Source organism: Pholcus phalangioides, unplaced genomic scaffold, assembly GCF_987345545.1.
Source record: "Pholcus phalangioides strain wild (caught in Gottingen) unplaced genomic scaffold, Ppha-v1.0 ptg000005l_1, whole genome shotgun sequence".
Taxonomy (NCBI): Eukaryota; Metazoa; Arthropoda; class Arachnida; order Araneae; family Pholcidae; genus Pholcus; species Pholcus phalangioides.
Window position 1 is genome coordinate 2,112,217 of NW_028301598.1, and position 24,387 is coordinate 2,136,603.

The 24,387-nt window shown below is 34.9% G+C and overlaps 1 protein-coding gene across 2 annotated transcripts in view; it reads right to left on the reverse strand.

Moving 5' to 3' along the window:
• Window positions 1–24,032, reverse strand: part of LOC149085707 (uncharacterized) — a 79,802-nt gene extending 55,770 nt beyond the window's left edge. The window contains exons 1-2 of one of the 2 annotated variants that reach the window (XM_089232089.1): window positions 23,746–24,032; window positions 4,119–4,310 (exon numbers count right to left, since the gene is read on the reverse strand). The gene's annotated coding sequence lies outside the window, so the exon portion shown is untranslated. The remainder of the gene's footprint in view (window positions 1–4,118; window positions 4,311–23,745) is intronic. The other variant, XM_089232088.1, reaches the window with a different exon arrangement.
• Between the last annotated feature and the right edge of the window lie 355 nt (window positions 24,033–24,387).

Here is a 24,387-nt window from a genome sequence, read left to right on the forward strand (position 1 = left end):
ACTTAAGCAATAGTTGGGGCCGACATTAAGCGCGTAATTCGGGGCACAATTTTACATACAAATGCATTAAATAGTGTTTAATAGGAACCAATATGTTTCTGTAGGAAACCAATTTTTTTACGGGAAAAAATTGCAATCGATATGTTGAAGCAGGGTAATTTCATTATTAGTTTTTGTTTCTCCGTATAAAGTCAATCAGCGTGTTCGAAATTAATTATGAATTGCAGGTGAGAGACTGGATGCATTACCAATAAATTTTAAATAACATCATTTTGAACTCAACGTATTAAATGGTTGACCCAAACTATTCTTGAGAAATCTTAGGTATATGTTTCCAAATGATTCTAAAATCCACATTGATTTTCGAAATCTCAAGCAAAGTTTACATCTTAAGCTGGTTTTCCAGTTTCTACTTTCAGCAACAGAAAAATCAGTTCAGCTTGGCTACGTGCGGTGTTCTGATTGAATGGACAAGACAAGGATAATAAACCCATATACAGTCGAATCCCGTTATAACGAACTCCAAGAGACCGAAGGAATCACTTCGTTATAACGAAATTCCAGATATATGCATCGTTCCTATGTAAACGTACCTGAGTCCTTAGAAAAGTGTTCGTTGAAACAGGATTTTCGCTATAACGGTATTCGTTATGACGGGATTCGACTGTATTTTAACTTAACTATAATTAAAGTATTTTGCGTCCATATCAGATATAACCCCATAACACTTAACGAAATGTGCTGAATTCAAGAACCAGCCTTTTTTCTTGGAAAATCTCGTTACTCTGAACCTGAAATCATGTAAATCGGGGTATGACTGTATTTGTTAAACCCCTGATCAATCCAAAAAATTTCCCACTTTTTTTAAAGCAGCCCATTCCGGGGGATGGAAAGGTTTCTATAACTTCTACTGTAAATTCAATAACTGTGGAAATGTTTTCTTTCAAAAATAACCTCCTAATATATTTGCGAACCCTACCCCTCATTTGTACATGCATTTCGAAAACACCATGAAATATATGATCATGAAACTTTTCCGATCAACACATATTCATTACCAGATACGTATCCATCGGATCCGCTCCATAAGAGGTTAAATATCCATTACTTTTTAAACCACAAAAACAGAACCAATTAGAAAAGACCTACATAAAGATAATCTTAATAAAAATTACTATAATCTCATTCCTTCCGATTTCCTCATATTCTACACTTTTCTCTCTCACTCATTCAATACCTTTTTTCCTATCGAAAAATATTCTTCCCCATATCGCAACATTATATGCATATAAAAAAAACCATATGCAGTATATATATATATTTATTTATTTTTTCATTAGTTATAATGGCGTCCAGGAAACCCCGATTTCGCCATTAGAAATCCGAAACAAGAACATTTCGCTTATAATAAGATAGGACGTGCAACGGTATCACTTAACCGTGACTAAAACGCTTTGAGAAAGAAAAAAAAAAAAAGTGAGACAAAAATGAGAAAAACAATCGAAATTCCCATATCTTATCAGAATCGAAGATTATTATATACTGTATATGCATATAATAACATCCGGTGTTTCGGAACCGGTTGTTATCATTTCTTATTTTTATATATTCTTAAGTTATCCCTGCGAGAATCAATCAGTCGCTGTTAGATCAGTGAACTCTTATTGCTTATCCGCTTCTTCATCCGTGAAATTCTTATTTCGCGGCTAATATATGAATTGTACACGCGTATATGCAGTCAAATCCCGCTATAACGAACTCCTAGAGATCGGAGAAATCACTTCGTTATAACGAAATTTCTTGATAAAGGAATTTCTGATTTTTGCATTTTTCCTATGTAAACTTATGTGGGGGAGGGGGGGAATTAGAAAAGTGTTCGTGAAAACGAGATTTTTTCGCTATAACGGCATTCGTTAAAACGGGATTCGACTGTATTAGAAATTTTTCTCTTCAATTTCTTTTTACCTAAAAGGTTACAATTTTTTTTTAATGTCAGTCGAACTTAATTGCCGTTGTGGTGGTCGAGTGGTCATAGTGACGGACTCGAATCTCGAGGACCCGGGTTCTAACCCCCAAAGTCGCCATAGTGGTGGTGGATATTGGTTTTCTGTGGTTCCCAACTTCCAGATGCGAATGCGAGCCAGTCTCACCACAGAGAGGCTTTGGGCAGCCCTGAAATAATTGTACAACTATTCAATCATTACACTTTACTCATGGTTAGAAAAATTGATGTTCAAAGTCGGATTAACGGAAACAGTTCATGCTCATTTGTTATGAAACTGTTTCCCAAATTTTGGTTATAATTCTTATGATTATTAGGGAAATATACTTTCATTAAAACCCATTTTTCACTGACGCTGCATTTTTTTGCGCAACGCTTTGTTTAAACATTTGTTTTTCAATTGAATTTTATTCAAATTTTTGCATAAAATTAACATTTTTGCAAATTAATAGGTTCAATGAGCGCCATTGTATTATTTTAAATTTGTTTACAAAGAAATTTAATTTTTTATGGCTTTTCAAAAATGAAATTTTTGGATATTTTATCCTGATTAGCGATCTGGATTCCCCCCCCCTCCCATGGCCATGTGTGTGTGTGAACAGAAATAAAATTTCCCTCCTTTTTTGTTCAAAAGCCTTGTTTTTTATTGAGAAATTGTTCCATACATTCTCTTGTGGAAAGAAAGTCCTCCGGTCGAGGAATTTGGAATATGGTCAGTTGAAAGAAACTCACATGCATATGCCTTTACAATGGTTTGTCACTTTTCCAATCCTCCCAGTAATTGAAGAAAACCCGGGCAGTGCCGGGTATTATAGCTAACTGCTGCGATAGCGCGTTCGGTAGAGGCATGGCGTGAGATATATAAGGGTATTATAGCTATTAGTAAATAAAATTGGAAAGAAAAGCGGCAAACGTAAATGGATCATAACGGCTATTACGACCCGACTAGGACATTGCGGACTGAGTACGGAAATTTATGTCAACGAGAGAGCCTACTGACCTCCAACATAGTCGCACAAGTTGATGGCCACAACTTATAATATAGAAAATGAGTCTAAAAATGATCTAAGCCTCAAAATATACGAAAAGAAAACTTCCGACGAAAAAAATATGGATAGCATAAACTGAATTCCTGATAACTATAAACGAATTTTTCCCATGTTATGATATTGGTCTGCTCCGCACTTTGTGAAAATGATAACAATACCCGAATGGTAACGTGATCCGTGATTAAAGTAATATATAAAGTATTTCCATGGAAATATAAAGTATTTCCATGTACAAGTTGGTTCAATATCATTTTTCGCGTGAAGTTTTTCTTTTTAAGAATTTTTCTGCAACTGCTTCCACTGAGCTCCGAGAGAATCTGAAACTTTTCCCCTGAGTTCTCAACATCTCTGTGCTTGCTTCTTTTATTTCCACAAGAACGCCGTTTTTCCATGTTCTCGAAATTTCTGCAACTAACCCAAAACTTTTCTTTTGAACTCCCAAAGTATGTGAATTCTCCTTTGAACTCCCACAATCTTCGACTTCTCCTTGTCAGTCAAACCCGAAAAATCTGCATGCTTCCGAACCTAAAAGACCTGGAACTACTTCAACCGAGCTCTCATATTCTGCGACGTCTCTCCTTATCTCCTAAAATCTGCAACTTCTCTACCGAGCTCTCATAATCTCCCCTTATCTCAACTTCTCCATTCAAGTCCCAAAATTTGTGCATTTCTGACCTCACAAAATCTGGAACTTTTCTACTGAACATTCATAATATGCAAAGTAATTCTCTGGCTTACCAAATATGCAACTTCTTCCCAGAGCTTCCATGACCTCTAACCTCTTCTCTCAAATCACAAAAATTTTCACGATTCTGCGCTCACAAAACAACTTTTCTACTGAGTTCTCGTGATCTGCAACTTTTCCCTTTAATTTCTAAAATCTACAACTTTCCCTTCAGTTTCCAAAATCTTCCATTTCTTCCCTGAGGCTCCATATAATCTCGAACTTCCTTTTCGGCCAACAAAATTTACATCCTCCCAAGCTCAAAAAATCTGCCACTTCTCTACTGACCTCTCATAATCTACAACTTCTCCCCTTAGTTCCCAAAAATTCAGCAACGTCTTACCTGAGATTCCGTAATCTCCAGCTTCTCTTTTCGGCTCCCAAAATTTACATCCCTCTATGCTCACAATGCCGCTTGTCTAATGAGCTCTCATAATCTGCAAATTCTCCCCCTGGTTTCCAAATTCTTCAACTTCTTCCTTTAAACTCCAGACGCCTGAAATTTCTCCTCTCAGCTCCTGGAATCTGCACCCTTCTGAAATCACAAAATTGTGGAACATCTTTACTGAGCTTTCAAAATCTATACGCTTCTCCTACGCTCACAGAATCAGCAACATTCCCGTCTCTCAAGCTCCCAAAATCTGCAACTTCATGTGTGAATTACCTTACTTACTATTAAAATACATGATCGAAGGCCGACTTTCACTTGAAATTGTTGAGGAATTTGTAACTATTATCAATCAAAACTAAACATTATTCTCATCATAATTCATTAGAGATGCCCCCCCCCTACAACTAAGGTCACGATTAAGACCCATCTTGATTCAAATTTTCGGTATAAATGCGGAGACATGAATGGAAATTGAAGTTAATAGAATACGGATTTTTGTTTCGAAATATTTCTAGAGATAGACCTTATGGTTCGAGAGAAAAATCATAAAAATAATACAAATATATATTTTTTTATTACATGCATATGAACTGGAAAATAGGCTCATCAAAATCGCTTGATATAGCCCACGACGGCCATTCACTAGATTGGACATTCCGCTATGAATTCGAAGTGAAAGTAGGCCTCGGTGTAGGCATTTTCTTCTCGGCCATCATCATAATCATTATGAGCATCGTTTCCCAAGTAGCACAGTAGAAAAAAAAAATCGCACTTTATTCGCCGGTAAATTGCGTGGAATACGCAAACATTCGAAACTCATTTCACGCACCTCATTGAACATTTTTCACATGATCGTCATCATTTCAATTTTATTACTTTCACGAGATCTCGGGGAGGAAAAAGAAAGATGTTATTAAGGTTATCGCATGTCTCTAAATCGATTTTTCTCCTTCGGGAGCAATACCCGTGAGAGTATTGGCAATACTTTGGCAAGATGCAATACATCATCGATACTGCCAAACATAAATCATACAATTAATAATAATTAAATTATGGAAATAAAAAAGTGTATGTCTAGACTAAAACCATTGAGTATGCATACACAAGGCCAGCGTTTCCTCAACCAATGGTCTGTGGACCAGTGATGGTCCGCACAGTTGGTCAGCAGCAGGTTGTTCCAGACTATGTCACGAAGCTGTGCCGGAGGAGATTTCGGCTATGGGATAAGTCCAGCGGCTGAGTTCTGGAGTTCATTCATTCATGGGGTTCGCGGACAGATTTGGAAATTCAATTCTAACTGAATGAAGAATTATTTAATTACTGTGTAATCGATATTAGTAATATCCCTATGAGTTCAATTAGACCACCACTGCGGCGACAGTGGAGGTGACCAAAAAGACTGGAAGATGCGATCCTAAACACAGGATATAACTAACTGTAGCAAAAAGAAATTGCAATTTATGATAAACCGGCAAATTTTTGCTAAAATTCCCGAAAGGCGGGAAAATAAAGAGCTGCTGCAAATCGCAACAAACAAAAATGTATTTCAAGAGAAAAGCATTCATTATGATTCGAGTGACCATATTTCATTAAGAAAAATACTGGAAATTGTGATCGTAAATGCGGTAAAAAATACTGCATTTTACCAATAAATTGACACTATAAACGTTGCCGTAAGTCATATATGTCCAACCCATGGCTCTCAGAGTCATCTGATGTGGCCAGCGACCTAAAACAAAATTTTGTAAAAATGAACTAAGCGGCAGATCACTTAAGTGACCTGTGGTACACTGGCAGACCACTTAAGTAACCTGTGGTGCTTTTCCCAGATCACTTAAACGTCCCGCAGCATAATTTCAGATCACGTAAGTGACCCATAGCACATTAACAGATCACTTAAGTGACCCATAACACATTAACAGATCACTTAAGTGACCCATAGCACATTAACAGATCACTTAAGTGACCCATAGCACATTGACAGATCGCTTAAGTGACCCCCATAGCACATTAACAGATCACTTAAGTGATCCTTGGCACAAGTACAGAGCATTTAAGGGCCATCAGCACATTTAGAGATCAGTCAAGTGATCCACGGCACATTTGCAAATCACTGAAGTGACCCGAGGCGTGGTTTCAAATCACTACATTTAGTGGCACGCGATGCATTTTCGAACTAAGGAAGTGGCCCGGTCTCGCCGAAAGGTTGAGCAGCCCTACAAGTATAAGTCTACCTATTAAATCCTACTAACTGAGTCTTCAAAATCACCAATTATTATCGCTTAAAAATTGCCTGATAGTGGAAAATGAAGGGCTACTCAAAAATGACATTGAATTGAAATGTAGTTCACGGGAAAACTAACATTGAACATAAAAGTATATGAGATGAACGTTTATTTATATTATAACCATAATTATCACAGTATATTTTGATATGACAGTATATATATATGAAAATTATCTTCATCCACGATTTTAGAGGAGATTGCAAATTCATATACGCTTCATCCAAAAACCGGAACAAAAGTGTATAAAAAAAAAAACTCGGAACGGCCAAAAATACGGGACATTCTTGTATTATACGTACAGTATTTCATTCCTGCATTTACATGTTCCGTATTTTACAGCACATATAACACTGCTCATGCTGTGAGATAATGATCCGTCAAATTATTTAAGACACAATCGTAAATTACAAATACGTAATATGGTGCACATAATGATAAACCTTTTACTTTTAGTCCGAAAATGATTACGAAAGAAACTGTTATTATTTCCAATGTCATTTTGATTTGATCGCATTATAATTTTCATAGAAACAGTATCGTTTTCATTTTTTCGACAGAAAATGATTTTTAAGTTTAAGTGAATACGTATGCGGCTTGTTATAATGTCGAGCATATTGGAATGCATTAAGAGGGTTATTATTCTTTTTTCCTTCTGCGGTGGTCATCGAAGCAAAACGCGACTATAACAATAACATAATGGGATTTGTGATAATGAGAGCGATCGAATGGCGATGACCGAATGGCTACAGAAAAATTGTTATTTCCATCACTTTTTCTTTCTGAAGCGCGGAAGTGTGGCCCAATTTCTTATAAGCTTTCTTTCTTTATAGAGAATAATTCTTAAGATACATCTCAACTTCACCCTTCCGTGTACTTTTCTTAGATTTCGTTTTTTTTCATTTCTTCCTGATTTAAATTTAATTTCATGATTGTCCTCCAAAAATATTCATTTTCAATTAGAAGTAATTGAGTTAAAATAGAGAAAGATCCAAAAAATATTAAGAAATAAATGAATAATGTATTTTGTTGCATAAGCACCAGGTCAGCATTGAGGTTTCACAGTAGATAATGGAAACGTTGAGTAATTTTTGTGAGTGCAACGAAAGAGCCAGACATATGCGTACACATGCCGCATATAGAGAAATCATTAAAAACAACTAGCGCTATAGGCGAGCCCTAAATAAAACCCTCAGTGATCGATTTGGGTTCCATTTATCCCAAGAAAACTGAATCATTAGAACAAAATACGGAATTATAGTTTGACGTAAGTAAATACGTAAAAAAACAGCGAAATTATCAAATTTGAAACTTTTTCTTGTAATGCCGAATGAAAACGAAAGTGATGTTATTGTAAGCATCAGACATGCTTATGGTGCCGAAAAAACGAAAAGGTAAATAAATTATGATGTCGGAAGCACTGCATTCGCTTTGGTCCATAAATAACCAAAACATTTTTATCGAAAGCACAGCATCTGCTTATGATCTCTAAAAAACGTGAAAAAGAAAGTTATCACAAGCACCGCATCTGCTTATAGTATATAAAAAAGGGAAACAAATTGTTATTGCAAGCGCCTTATCTTCTTGTGGTCCATAAAAAATGAAATGAGATAGAAATTTTATCGCAAGCATTGCATCTGCTTATGGTCGATAAAAAATGAAAAAAAATTCTCATCGCAAGCACCACAACATCTCGGACATAGAAGACGGAAAATTTTTCATCGCAAGCATCAAATCTGCTTATGGTATATAAAAAACGAAAACAAATTGTTATTAAACGAAAAGAACGAAAAGAATATTTTAGTCGCAAGTATTTCATCTGCTTATGATCCTAAAGAAGAAAAAACGAATGAGGAAATATTTTATTGCAAGTGCCTCTGCTTATGGTCTAGAAAATCACGACAAAAAAAATGAATGGAATTATGTTAAGCAAGCACAGAATATGTCTGCGGTCCAGAAGAAACGGAAAGAATGAAAGGAATTATGTTATTGCAAGCACAGCATCTGCTTATGGTCCGGAAAGAAAACGAAAAAGATGAAAAGAATTTTTCTAGTCGCAAGCATCGCATATGAATAATCCTGAAGAAAATTAAACGATTGAAGAAACATTTTATGGCAAGTGTCGCTTCTGGTTATGGTTTCCGGAAAACGAAGAAAATGAAAAGAATTATGTTATTGCAAGCACAAGATAGTCCAGAAAAAAGAATAATAGATGAAAAGAATTTTGTAATCGCAAGCATTGCATCCGCTTATAATGATAACAAAAACGAAACGAATGAGCAAATATTTTATCGCAAGTGTCGCCTCTGCTCATGGTCTGAAAAATAACGAAAAAAAATGAAAGGAATTATGTTATAGCAAGCACAGCATCTGCTTATAGTCCAGTAAAAACGGAAAAGATGAAAAAGAATTTTGTAATCGCAAGCATCGAATCTGTTTATGATCCTGAGGAAAACGAAACGAATTGGAAAATATTTTATCGCAAGCGCCGCCTCTGCTTATGGTCTCGAAAATAACAAAAAAAAAATGAAATAAAATATTATAGTCGTGATAATCATCCTGACCCCCATTCAATTGATATACCATACTGACTAATGTAATCTCACTTCATGCTCATATAACTGTCTTGAAGCTGTCAAAAGTATTAAATATCTCGGTCTTTATTTCGATAATAATTTTAAATGGAAATCGTACTTTAACTTTCTGCATAATAAATTGAGGTACATGATTTTGCAAGTTTTTTCATCTCAGAGGTCATGTTAACAAAGTGTTCATTAGAAATTTGTATTTTTCGTGGTTTCAATCACACATATATTACGGACTTTGTATGCATGGTGGAGATTACAATAGTAATCTAATTCAATCTACAAAAAAAAAGTAATTCGACTAATATAATAATGACTATAACACCCCATCGGTTGCGTTTTGCGCCAGGTTTTACACACTGCCCAAAGTCCACAAACCCGACATTCCACACCGACCCATAGTCTTAAATATTGGCACTGCCTCTTACCAGCTGGCGAAACACCTCGTCTCAATATTTTCACCACTTTCTTGCAATAACACACTCACACTACGAAAAATTCAGTTGAATTCGTATTTAGCCGTGGTTCTTTTTGAAATTTTGGGTTCAAATAACGTCGTTCATTCAATTGTCTTATAACAACCCATCTAATATTCTTTTTTCGTAATGCTGACGTTCTAACTATTCGCCAGCTGTACTTAAAGTAGCAATTACTCTGCACAAAAAGTAATACCGTTTGCCCATGCTCATTACAGTAAATCCACGTAGACCAAATTGTATTTATTCTATACCACATACACACAAAGATATTTTTCAAAAACACTTTATTTTCATAGCGACACACAAGGTTTTTCAATTCAATACCATGTGATGTGCAAACAATTACTAATCTGCGTAACTTCAAAATACAAATACAAATACAAATACAACGCCACAACAGGCAAAATGCCCAACGAGGTGGCTGATAAAAAGATGCCCATAAAAATATGGTTGTCATATGTTTCAAAAATACAGCAACCCAATTAAAAATGCAATTAACACAAATTACAAACAATATATACACATGATAAAATATTATACGATGCCCATAAAGATTACTTATGGTTGTCTTATTCTAAGAATGGATAGCTTCTCGATTTACCCCAACATGTTTATCGTATTTCTTTTTAAACGTGTCAATTGTGTTACAATTTACTACCTCCGTGGGTAAGCTATTCCATTTATTAACAACCCTATTGGAGAAAAATTCCCTGCGACACCATAACCTTGCATTGTCCCTCACCAATCGATACTGGTGTCCCCTTGTAAAAGCAGTCGATTGGCGGTGTACTAAAAGTTCATGGTCCATCCTATCCATCCCATTGAAAATTTTGAACACTTCGATCATATCTCCTCGACACCTGCGTTCATCCAATGTAAACATATTCAAAAAATGAAGTCTTTCTTCATAACTCAAGCCCTGTGTGCCAATAAGGACACGCGTAGCTCTTCTCTGCACCCCTTCAACCAAGTCTATGTCCCTCTGTAGGTATGGTCTCCAAAACCTTACAGCATACTCCAGTCCAGGACGAACTAAGCCTCGAAAAAGAGGAAGAATGACTTTAGGAGAACGCGAAGAGACCTTTTTGAAAATGAGACCAAGATAAAGCTAAAAGAAAATCTTAGCACAATAAATGATATTGAAATTTATTTTCACATAGTTCCGTAACGGTAAAACTTATTAATCTAGCTTTTAATGTCTAATTGAAGTAGCACTCCGAAAGCCAGCCACAATATATACATGTATATGCATATACATTTCTTCCCCCCACCCACCCACCCACCCACATTTTTTTTACTTCAACATAATAGACACATTGTACATATTTTACTGTTTTATTTCCTGATACTTTTACTACTAATTAACTCGAATTTGTATTATGATTATTTGTGTGATTTGAATTTATGCATATTTTTTTTCCCATGAAAAGTTTGTATCAGTTTCTGATTTTCCTTATGATTACAACCCCAGTATTCGCAGCCATTTGCCTCTTGGGTAATGTAATTTTTGAGAATATAGCTGTTATTTAGTAAAATAAATTGAAATTGAAAATATGTTATTGTAAAAGCACAGCTGCTTGCGGTCCAGAAAAAACGAAAAAAATAAAGTTTTATCGAAAGCATCTCTTATACTTATGGTCTGAAAGTTTAAAAAATTATGTTACCGCTACAACAAATTTACTTATTATTAACAAAACCAAACGCATAATAAATAAATAAAAATTTCTAATTAAAATACTTCCATATAAAAAAGCTGACTAGAAAAGTTTTCCGTGATATAGGCGAAACGCCGGTTCGAAATTTTCCTTACATTGCTATTTGCCGGCTATTTCTCAACTAATCGGCTATTTAGGTGATTGTTCTCACAACGAGATCAAAGAACGAAACAATGTTAAAACATGGGTGCACAAGCAAAGAACAAGGAAACATCTTTTTTTAGTTTCTGCGATGATGACAATCATTTTCTTCTGCAGATCATAGTGTAGGTCTCAATCCGAAATGCCAAATACTAGTGCAAGTGTCTAAATAGCCCCTTGTCCAGACAAGAAGGTCAATATATATACAGTATGTAGTTTGTGTGTGTGTGTGTGCGTATATAGATATAGATAGAGATTGATACTTAACGTATCCAGAATTAGATGTTTGCGATTTCACGCGCAATGAACCGCATCAGGTTTTTCTATTGGCTATTGTTATTTTTCACCGCCTTTACAATCGGCACAAAACTGACGTCAAACTCAGTTCTCGTCACTGTTATCGATGCAACGAGTCCTACACTCATATAATAGAGATCTGAAGTTTTGCAGCCTCTTGTTATTACCGATATATTCTCTTCCTCCTTTCAACGTCTTATCAGTGGTCATGTTTCTATGATCTGGACTTTTCACCTCAGTATTATTATCGATTTTTGACGTGTGAATACGGCTTTCAAAACGACTACCCCGGAAAAACCATCCACACTACCGATATGCCGGAGGTAACGCCACGATTCGAACACTATCTCGAAAAGTATGTGCTGCATGTATAAAAAATTTTTGGTGTCTACGTGATAGATACATTTCTAGTGTGCGTACCATAATGGCGGCAATGTACCGCACATCAGTGCAGATATACACCCTGTAAATCTGCATCTACGGTTAGTTCTCATTTGAACAAATCCAACTGCTATCTAATCCGATGCCAGTTGATGGGAATGCTTTTAGGTGAGCGTACCACACAACTATTGACCCTTTAAGCGGCATTGACGAGATATCTCGCCTCCTTAAAATCCTCTTATTTCATCATTGGCAACCCCAGATATTTTTCAAAGTTGATTTCGCAATGAAAAATCTTTCCCTGATACTCCTTACTTTGCACCTGCTGAAAATCGGAAGAAAACCTACTCAATTAGATGAGTTTTTAAATGACATGTGCGGTTTCTTAAAATGTCGTTATTTGAGAGGGGTCGTATATATAAAAAATAAATAAATTAACTTTTTATGCAGTCCCCCGTGTGCTTAAAAACCTAATTAGAAAGTTTTCCTGTTTCTCTTGAGGCCAACAAAAGAAAAAAAATCCACGTTTCTAAGTGAAATATTCGCTGAGATATTCGGGAACAGCGTAAATGAGAGAAAGGAGCGTTGTCTAATAGTTTATGCTCTTCTTTTCCAAATTTTTACCAATTTTTTAATTAAAATATATCAGCGAATATTGCACTCAGAAACGTGAATTTTTTTTTTTTTTTTGGCCTCAGAATATTCCTATTTTAGAATGTTTTATGTTTATTTATTTCTATGCATCTGTGTATTTTTGTTCTGTATTACTGTTTACGTCTTTTTGTAGTAATTTGTTATGTTGTTGTAAAAAACCACGTCATTTGAAAACTTTTTATAGTCAATAAAAGTATACTTTTAAAGTCAACGGTTGCAGACAAACAATTTGCATAGCTGCCAACTTTGGAGAATGAGAATTCGGGAGATTTACGCGTGGATCCAAATTCCGTACAATGTAAAAGGGATGTTTCAAAACATTTTAGGGATTTTTCATCAGTAAAAGGGAAATTTTAGGGATATTTTCCCGTTGCAAAATTTGTGACACCGTGCAAGCCATCGTCAATCATAGCCAACCAATATGGATAAAGCAGATATACGCGATCTTGCCAGTTTTGGATTTCGAAAGGCCGGATTGACGCTTGCTAATTGGCGAATTTTGTGTTTTCATCCCGAAAATGAAATATTTTTTGTGATTTTGACGAAATATGGCGACAATTTACACAACGCTTATGAAGAATCAGTTTTTTTTTTCCGGATAAATTTTTAGGGAATAGTTTCTTTTCCTAAATGTAGGGATTTTTTACAATCACGGGCGAAATTCGGAGAAATTTCCCAATTTTTCGGGAATCCGGGAGATAGAAATTTGGGAGCCTCCCGGAAAATCCGGGTGACTTGGCAGCTATGAATTTGTATCATCCCGTTTCAGATCATAAGTGATCATACAATTACTGGATGGTATCGTGAGCAAACGGCATCCATTACACTGATCCAAATCTCGAATTAACAACAAAGCAAGAAGTGATTTTAATGGTAAAAATAACATTTCCCAGCGAACGAGTCATTTTGGCATCTCTTCTAGAGGAAATAATAGTGAAAGTTTATGGGAATGTGATTTCACAGATAGCAATGAACTCGACAGCTCTTCATCCCAGTCGTTAATGTGAGGATCTAGCGAATTATCTCGTAGTCATCATCATCACCGTCAAGAACACTATCTCTACCTTCAGATAGAGCACCACCCCCAGAGATAGCGAGATAAAAAAAAAAATTTCAACAGGAAACTCGTTTTCTATTGGAGTTAAATCTACCATCTACTTAGGTGTTGGCGAAAATAATTCCTAAGACTTTACTTGGACCCTGCCGTTCTTCACGGGCCTGTGATCCGGACCTACCACCGCCATCTTCTTCTTCTCCTTGGAAGACAAGATGATGGCTCGGTTGTTGTTTTTTTTTTCCATCCTTAATGTGTGTGTATTTGCGTGTGAAAGTCTCTCCCTCTCAAGGTTAGCGTGTCAAACTCATCTATTCTTGAATCATGATCATGTTGAAAGAAGAAGAAAAAAAAAGCCATATTCTGTGGGGCAGTGAACCGATCAAAAAATATTAAGCCACCATCAAGTAAAGACACATTGATTCCATCGGAGACTGACTGACCGGTTATGGTTATGTCCTGATACAGTTCCACCTGATGCTGAACAAAAGCATGCCAGTAGTAAAGCAAACAAAGAAAAGCACAATAAAGTTCTGCTAATGCAGTGGCAGCGACAGTGATCGAGAGTAGTGATTGCGACTAATCGGTGACCTATGACTCCCGGTTGGTGAATGGATCACGATGTCGTATTTAGTGCACGGAGCCATTCTTTAAGCCGGTGTTTCGCAACCTTTCTTCGCCCGTGGCCTCTCTTTGAAACACATTTTCTTCCCGTGGTCCCCTGTCTTATCCAGAATCTCCTTCACCGCATCCGTATCCAGCAGCAGAGATGAATTTATACTTCTGCCACGCTATAGTAGTCTAATTTCTTGACTAGGTATTAATCAAATTTATCTCCCTCTGTAAAAGCCCATTTAGTTCCCCCTTAAATATGCCTCTGTCTATGGGCAAGCCGTCGTAAGAGCATCGTGTGCCCCCTCCGGGAAAATGATTTTTCCGAGCCCCCCCCCCCCCCCCCCCACCCGGCTAGGATTGCCTGCCTACTAATGTGCATGCTTACTCTGGAAATTTTCAATCAGATCTCATTTTCATGAGCCCCCTCCCGCCGTGCCCGAGTGGACCAATGCGTTAAGACGGCCATATTGAATTGGTTTTCTTGAGTGAATTTTTAGTCAACAAAAATTTTATAACAAAGGTCAATTTCTGGCTAAAGTTTAGTGAGGTGTTTCATCTTGTGGATGCGTGGAGTGTGCGGACCCGTCTTGACATTGTGGGAAAACAGCATGGATTTTGTGAGCTCAGTAAAGAAGTTTCATATTTCGCGAGCTCAGAGTATAGAAATTTCAAATTTTTTTTTGTGAGCTCAGAAAGGGTGAAAATTTCAGGAACTGAGGAGATGATGGGGGCCACAACCAGGGAGGAGACAAGTGACTAGTGGGTGCACCTAATTCACCCTGTAACTGCTCTTTTTGCACTACACGGTGACAGTAAAAGCGTGCTTGCTCCGGATGACAAAAAGTATCTAGTTGCAGATTATAATAATTCAGTCAACAAGTTCCAGATTTTGTGAGCTTAGGAGGATGCAAATTTTGGAAGCTTGGAGATACGTTGGAGTGTTTGGACGTCCAGGGGAAAAAAGTTGCAAGTTTCGAGAGCTCAAAAAAGACGAAAATTTTAGGAACTGAGAGGAGAAGTCGGAGATTTTGTAAGTTCAATATATACTTGTATATATATGCTGAAGAAGCTGAAAATTTTGGATGTTCAGGACTGAAAAAATCGCAGATTTTGGAAGGTCGTGGGTGAAGAAATTGTAAATTCTGGAATCTAAGAAAAGACATTTCGGGTTACAAATTTTGTAGTCTTAGAAACGTGGAAATTTTTCACGAGCAAAGAGAAGTCGTCGGAGATTTTGGAAACTCGAGCATGGAGAGGTTGCAGCTTTTCACAGCTATGTGGAGAAGTTCCTGATTTTATGCGCTCAGAAGTATGTCAGTTTTGGGAACCGAGAAGAAAAGTTGGAGATTGAGAAAATTCACATATTTTTGGAGCTCAAAGGGAAATTTGAGTAGCTGAAGGGCATTGCCGTCTTAACAGCATCAGGAGCCCCGAGACAGAGGAATGTTCTGGGGCTCATACTTAGCTGAAGAATAACAGCTTAACATTTAAATCGATAAATAGCAACTTTTTGCAAAATTTAATGATATCACAGGATCGCAGTTTCCTGCATTCACGTCGATGATGCATGGTGAACCTAACTATGAAGGTATAATTTTATTTCACAACTCGCATTGATATATTACTAATATCAATGACAACTGATGAATAATTTTATTATGTCTGTCTGCGGACCACCAGTACCAGTGTTTCTTAAAGTGGGCATTATCGCCCTCTGTGGGAGCTGGAATGGCCCAGGGGGGCGATAGAAGGGGTTCACTTGAATCGGGGGCGATGAGAGAAAAAAATTTCTGAATAAGGGGGCGATGGAACGAAAAGTTTCAAAACTATGACATATACAATCGCCACGTAGTCCGCGGACCATAGGTTGAGAAACGCTGCCTCGGAATATCTCAAGACTTTAATGTGGCCATATGACAAAAAAAGGTGGGAACCACTGTTACAAACAAAACCCAGCTTCGTAATCCATGATGTTTAGCGCGATGTTTTCGTAGATGGCGCCACCTTCACAAATTATACCTCGTAGACCTTGGACACGTATAATTCTTTTTACCATTACCATCCAAAATATCCTGGCAGTGATTCCAAAGTATTCCGATGTCTCGTTAAGGCTTAGCCTTGCGGATAAACAATATCTAAAAACTATCTGTGTGTTAACTTAATCTTCCTTTTTAATGGTATAATGGAAAAATACGCTGGAACATTCGTACGTACATAATATTCTTCAAGGTTTCAACTAACTGCATTAAACCAACCATGAATGGTTGTGGCTAAAAAAGAAGAGCTTCCGGTTAACTGAACCGTTCCAGCTTGCCATTATTAGCACAGCCACGCCTTTGGCTTTTGTTCATTGTAACCACCGTTATTTTGTGGAAGGACACGAAGCGTAATGCTTGACTGTTTTAACAATGATCGTGACAATGATATTCGTGGAGAGAAATCTGAATAGACTTTGCTATTTCCCCTTCCCGTGAGGGAAAAAAATCCCTTCATTGAAATCTCGATTGAAAATTGCTTTTCCATTTTTATCGGAATTTCATAAGTTTGCCGAGACCCACCTATATCTTATGATTATCGATATTAACTACTTATAATTACCGATATTAACCACTTATAATTACCGATATTAACTACTTATAATTATCGATATTAACTACTTATAATTATCGATATTAACTACTTATAATTATCGGTATTTTTGTCTTTAATTCGTTATTGTTGAGACATTTGTCGTAAAATAATTTCTGCTGAAACTTTAGTTTTTAACTCTTGTTGCTGAGAGTTTCGTTTTTAACTAATAAGAGCTGAAACTTCCGTCTTAAAACTATTGTTGCTGAGACTTCCGTTTTAAAACTGTTGTTGCTGTGACTTCCGTCTTTAAAGTATTGTTGCTAAGACTGTTTCCTTCAACACATTGTTGCTTAGATAATAATGTCGTAGAGACTTTTTTCATTAAAGAATTGTTGTTGAGACTTTTCATTAAATAATTGTTGTTGAGACTTTTTCATTAAATAATTGTTGTTGAGACTTTTTCATTAAATAATTGTTGTTGAAGTTTTCATTTCTAACTCACTGTTGCTCAAAATTTCCCTTCTAAGTCACTGTTGCTCAAAATTTCCCTTCTAAGTCACTGTTGTGAGACTTTCGTTTTTAAATATTTGTTGCTGGAGACTTTGTTTCTAATTAATTGTTGCTGTAACTTTCGTCTTCAATTAATTGTTACTGATACTTGGATCATTAACTCATTGTTGCTGATACTATCCTTCAAGTCATTGTTACTGAGACTATCCTTCAACTCATTGTTGCTGAGACTAGCCTTCAACTCATTGTTGCTGAGACTCTCCTTCAACTCATTGTTGCTGAAACTATCCTTCAATTCATTATTACGAGCACTTTAGTTCTGAAATAATTGTTACTGATCCTTTAGTCCTTAACTAATTGTTGCTGAGACCTTCATCTTCAACTCATTGTTACTAAAACTGCTGTCTTTAACTCATTTTTGCTAAGACTGTTGCCTGCAACTCATTGTTGCTGACACTTTCTTCTTCAAATTGTTGTTAAGAATTTATTTCTTGAACTTTTTATCGAGAGATTTATTTTTGAACCATCGTTGCTACATAAAGTCTTAACGCATTGTTAACAGGTTACCGCACTTTTTTCTTATTGAATCATTATTGTGGTTTCCGTTTGAGCTTCTACCAAAAAATTTCATTGAACCATTGTTGAAGTTTATATATATATGTTTGAACTGTCACTAAGACTTTTATTTTCACTTAAAATATCATTACGGTTTTTTCTTTCATCGTTGTAGTTTTTTTCTATCGCTAAATTTTTTGCCTTGAATCATTGACAAAATTTTTTTTTCGTAGACCATTATTAAGGTTTTGCTTCAAAATATTGCTAAGAAAATTATTCTTGAACCATCGTTAATATTCTTGTGTGAATTTAATCAACAATACTTTTTCCCCCGGAGCACGTTAAGGTCCCTTATCTAATGTTATTATTTTTGTATGAACTATTGCCAAGGTTCGATTCTTGAACCAGTGAGTAATCTGGTATCGAACAATGAATAAAATGAATTAAAAATATAAAAAAAATTTAGAGTCATTGTTACCATATAGAACAGTGTTTCCCAACTTTTTGAAGTTCGCGGCACCCTTGGGAATACTATAAAAAACTTGGGGCACCCTTCCTTGAATACAGAATAGTTTACTACAACATAAATCATAGTAAAAATACATCAATAGAGTTTTGTTCGATTAATCATTAATGTGAAACTTGTGATGAGAGTAATTAATTCGACTTAATTTATTTTAAGACCTTAAGTGGACCATAATATTTTTTATGTATCTCCATAACATCTCGCGGCACCCTAGGGTGTCGGGGCACACCGTTTGGGAATCCCTGATATAGAGGGTGATTCAAAACTCAACGTACAAACTTTTAGGGGAGGTAGAAAACACAAAAACAAAACAGAATCACATAGGAATGTATGATCAGAAACCCCCCAACCTGAACAGAGTAGGATAAACGAAGATGCAGAAATTACCAGCCAATAAATAACGGGTGGAGAAAAACTTTATTTGGCGATACTTTACACGAGGACAGTACGTGTACACGGCCCGAGTGGCATGGTGGTAAGCATGGCTCGTCTACCATCGTGAAGGTTGTTATCATGGTCCCGGGTTCGAACCCAAAGGAAGATATAGATAAGATTTTTTCCCTAACGAACTCGAGGCGACCACCGTTAGACAGCGCCTTCACATCCAACCCGTCTCACTAATGGCAGTAAATTCCAATACAGCAATATGGTCAGAGTTGGTGTTTGGTGAAGTAGTAGTACATGTACACGTTAAGTTTCACAACAAGTGCTCAAAGTTCTTACCATCCACGTCGCAAGAATCTCCGTCGTAGCTGCAAAAGTCCACGAAATGTCGGGTATTTTCGAAACGGTTCGACAATCATTACGTCGCCGTTGTGAAGCGTACATAACTTGTGGATGGTAAGAACTTGGAGCACTTGTTGTGAAACTTAACGTGTACACGTACTGTCCTCGTACTAAAGTAAAGCTAAATAAAGAGTTTTTCCACCCTTTATTGGCTTGTCGTTTCTGCATCTTCGTTTATCCTCCAGTTGATCAGGTTGGGGTTTCCGGTCATACATTCCTAACTGATTCTATTTTGTTTTTGTGTTTTCTACCTTCTCCTAAAAGTTTGTACGTTGAGTTTTGAATCACCCAGTATGTACAGTAATATAATTTTTTGTAATTCGATCGTTTTGTTTGAGGTCCTAGCATGACTGGTATTCATTTTTTACCCTTAAATATCACGTTTTTATAGCCATTACCTGAAGTTACGTAATTACAAGTTCTATACGCAAAACAAAAATTATCCAAAAAATTCTGCGGAGATTAAAATGAAAGATATTTCGAATGGTGATACGTTTTATCTTTTTTCTTCATCCGAATAAATTAAATTGGTATAATACCATTGCCCTACTTTTCACATATATATTCAACGGGTGGGTTGAGATAATATTATAATGAATGAAGCCGACAATTATGCATTAAACGTATCATGCGAAAAGAATACTAAATAGATCGTCGAGATTATAATATACATATATGCGCATATATCGTGATTTCTTCCTTTTTCCCCTTCAGTTCTACAAAAATTCAGTTCATAATACGATATTTTGTAGAAATGGGATTGATTTGTCACAAAAATCTATACTAAAATTATTCAATGGAATTAAAATAATGAATAAATTAATTAATTGCTAAATATGATAAGAACTCATAAATACCGATCGGAACTCATTAAGGGCTCTCCTACCTCCTTTTGACATATAAAAGGTAGGAGATAAAAACTTTCTTATGTGAAATATTATTGAAAATGTTATTTACTCATTGATTTATTTCAAATTTTTACCACATATATTTGATTGTATGTGCTATCCTATGCCATCACAAAATTTCACGTAATTTTGATGCTTAATTTTTCATAAATTTTCAAAAAAAAACGCATTAAAAAACAGCTTGCTCGCATGACAAAATAAAGTAACATCAATAAATACATTTTTTTTAAAAACTTGAAACAATTTTAAAAATTTTTTCTAATTTTAGTACTTATATGAATGGATCTCAAATCTTTTTCGTCGTATTTTTAACTGAACAATTTGCTTTATTGTGAATCAATTTGTGTTCAGTTTTATTGATATCGTGTTATTTTATCTTGCGCGCAAGCTGTTTTTTTAATGCGTTTTTTTTTACAATTTGTGAAAAGTTAAGAATGAAAGATATGTAAAATTTTGTAATGGCATAGAATAGCATACATAATGAAATACATGTGCTAAAAATTTGAAATAAATCAATGGAAACATAATATTTTTAATATCTTATATCTATATTTATCATGTTAAAAGGTAGGACACCTCTTAAAAACCACCTTTTAAGAAACATTATGCAATTGCATAGTACTTTTGGGCAATGAAGGGCAATTTAAAAATTTTTTCTTCTGACAATCAAGAGAATGTAATTTTGTCTTCTTCTTAAAAATTTGGGTAATTTATAAGTAATTAACTTATTTTTAGGGGGTTGGTGTGCAGGCATATTTTCCAAAAAACACATTTTCGAATTTTTCAATTTTCAAATACTATGAAATTTTCTGTGTCTAACTGCGTTCAAGTTTTTGTTCTACCTGTACCATAGAAATAATTTCAAAATATTTTAGTGTAAACTGCGCTGGCAGGCAATATACATATATGATAATGTTTTCCATTAAAATGCTCTTTTCTGAAAACAGTTTTCTGTCAGATAAGAAACATTTTTTACAGTACGACTTGTTCTAATGTCTTGAAACACTGTGTCTCTCAATACTACGGCGTTGCACACTTTAACGAGATTTCTTATTAAAAGGATTTAAAGAAATTTTATGGTACAAAGTAGAGGTAAATTTCCGTGATTTTTGAAAAAGGTGCAGATTGTTGAAGTTAAAATTCGAGAAAAAATATGCAACAATTGAAATCCTAAATGCTCTTTGTAAATGGTATAAAAATGTCCGTAGAATTTGAGGGAAAAAAAATATTAAGTGTCCAAAGAGTAAATAGAAAATTTTAAATGTTTAAAAATCTCCTTCCTTAAAAGGAAGGAGATTTTTCCCCGTAGGAAAGCATGGGAAGCCAAGATCGCGCACCAACCACCTCAATTATTAATTTACATATGTGAATAAATTCATACATGTTACTTATAAAAAGTGATAGTAAGGCTTTCTTCACTCGCATAAAATTATAGGAAATCTCCCGAAATTAGGGCTGGGAATCGATTAAAATTTTTAACTGGTTAATCATAATTTTTATAATCGAGTAATCGAATATTTTTGTGACCAAATAATATTAATGGACGCTGTAAAAATATAAAATATATTTTATTTATTTCACTCACCTATTCGGTAGAGGTAAACAAATGGAGGAATAGGTTAAAAAATTAAGGCTACCCGCTTCAAGCAATTTGATATGCTGAACATAATAATTGCCAAAACCTATGATTTTTTTCATTTGGATGTTGTCGTTTTTTGAAAAAAAAAATCGGTTATTTTTGGTTATTATTCACTGATTTCGAAACTATTTTCGATTATACTGTTTTGCTAGTTTTCCTAGAAACTCCTCTCGAATGGTACTTGTGAGGAGATGCAGGGGCGTAGCCAGAAATTTCGTTCGTGGGGGACCACTTTCATTTCGGGGGGGGACCAAAGTGACAGAACAATGGATTTGGCCATCTTTTTCCCTTTTTTCGGTCATTTTCTCACATTTCGGGGGGGGGGACCAGACCCCCAAGTCCCCCCCCCCTCCGGCTACGCCCTTGAGGAGATGAGCTGATGCTTCCAAAGAATACGAAAAACTACTGTTCATAGTAGAGACAATAAATTTTGGTAGTCTTTTGAGAAGTTCCTTTGATATAGAACTTTCACAGCGACACCTACACTCCCATCAAACTCAATTTGAAAGTGAAATCATCAGTCTTCATTGAATCTAATTTGATCAAAATATTGATTCAAATATTCTTAAATATGGTCACTTATCCAAAAATGTTCTGATTGAATATGATTTTTATGACGTATAATCGGTTTTTTCAAAAAAATCAAGTTACTTCGCAAACATTTAATGAAAATTTAAATCGAATTGATCGAGTCGATTAACTCAACTAAAATTTTTAACTACGATCAACAATTTATCGATTAACCAACCCGATTAATCGATTAATCGGAAAAGCCCTAACCGAAATATTTACGGATATTTAAGGAGATATTTACGTGTGCTCATATCAACTTGATGTTCCATTTATCTATTACAATTTATCAAAATATAAAAAAAATTGTCCAGAAAAATCATATTTGATTTAAAAACAGTTAATTTGTTTGTTTTTTTAATAAATTTATCATTCGAATTTTGAATGAAGTAGGAAACTTGATATAATTGAAAAATATATATATGTGTTCGATAAAGATGCAATAAAATTAATAAAAAAATTAAAAAATTTAATTATTTTTAGATTAAGCAAAAAACTATTAAAACAGTAAAAATTGAAAAAAAAGGAGTAGAATAAAAAAATCAAATTCTTGCACAAAACTAAATTACATGTAAATAGAACTAGACAAAAACACACACACAATAGATTTTAAATTACTTATTGTTAAAAAGGTCAAATAATAAAGCCGATAAATGTAAATAAAACTAGAAATAAAATAATGAATAGGTATGTAAATGAAACCAGAAATAAAACAATAAATAAATATGTAATTAAAACTAGTAAATACAATCAAAACTATTAAAACAGTAAAAAAATTGAAAAAAAGTCAAATGAAAAAAAATCAAACTTTTTTATTACTTTTTGATATTATGAATAATAAATTTGTATTAAACTAGACAATAAATAAATTTTAATTATACAATTCAAAAAATTCAGATAATAAAGCAATTTATGGTAAATATAAATAAAACTAGACAGTATACATTCATAAGTATGTAAATAACAGCTGGTATAAATTCACAATAAGGTAAATATAACTAGACAGTGAATAAACTTTTTAATGTAAACAGACATTATGATCATAAATTAAAAACTTATGTAACTTTTTAAACCGCGCATACAACTATATTGCCATGTGTTGTCTTTTTCTTCTTTTGAAAAATTTTTATCATTACATTTTTCTTGATATACAATTTTCCTTAAAATAAATCCTCAATATTCCACGGAAAATAATTAAAATAAAAACTATGCAAAATACTTTCAAAATTCTAACAATTGCATGACCAAAATTTTCACGGGAATTTTATAATATCCAATACTCGAAAGGAAGATCACTATGGAACTCACCGTCTTATCACCTGGGCAAAACTTTTCAAGTAGAGAAATTTCCAATCACGAACTTTCCATAAACAATCACTCTTATTTAAAAAAAAAAAAAATCAATCACCTTTTTCAAGAAGAAATAAATCCGAATAAACTATCACTAATCAAACAAAAAATAATTATAATTCACAAAAATTCCTAAAAATAAACCGGGGGAGAAAAAAAAAAATAAAAATAAATAAATAAAATATAGAACAAGGGACACTTTTTAATAAGACATGCCCCCTGCGCAGGTTGATACCCAACTGAATGCCCCGATGCCACGAAACCGAGACGATAGGCTTGACTGCGCATGTGCGGGAAAGGGGAACTGCACTACCTCTACATGGAAACATGTGTGACGGACCAATCAAATAGCCGGAAGGATTTGCTGACCTCCTATAAAAGACTTCTTTTCCCTTCTTAACTCTCGATTTTTTCTTGTTCATTTGTGACCTGCGTTTTTTTGACTTCTTATCTTCTTCTTTTTCTTTATTTTATTAAATTAAGAAATGCAATCCAATATTCCAACCAATGATCCCAATCAAATAAAATCAAGTTTTTTTTCCCCCTTTTAAATTCAAGATTGCACGAATTGCAAAACCGGCCGAAGTTTTATGTAAAAGT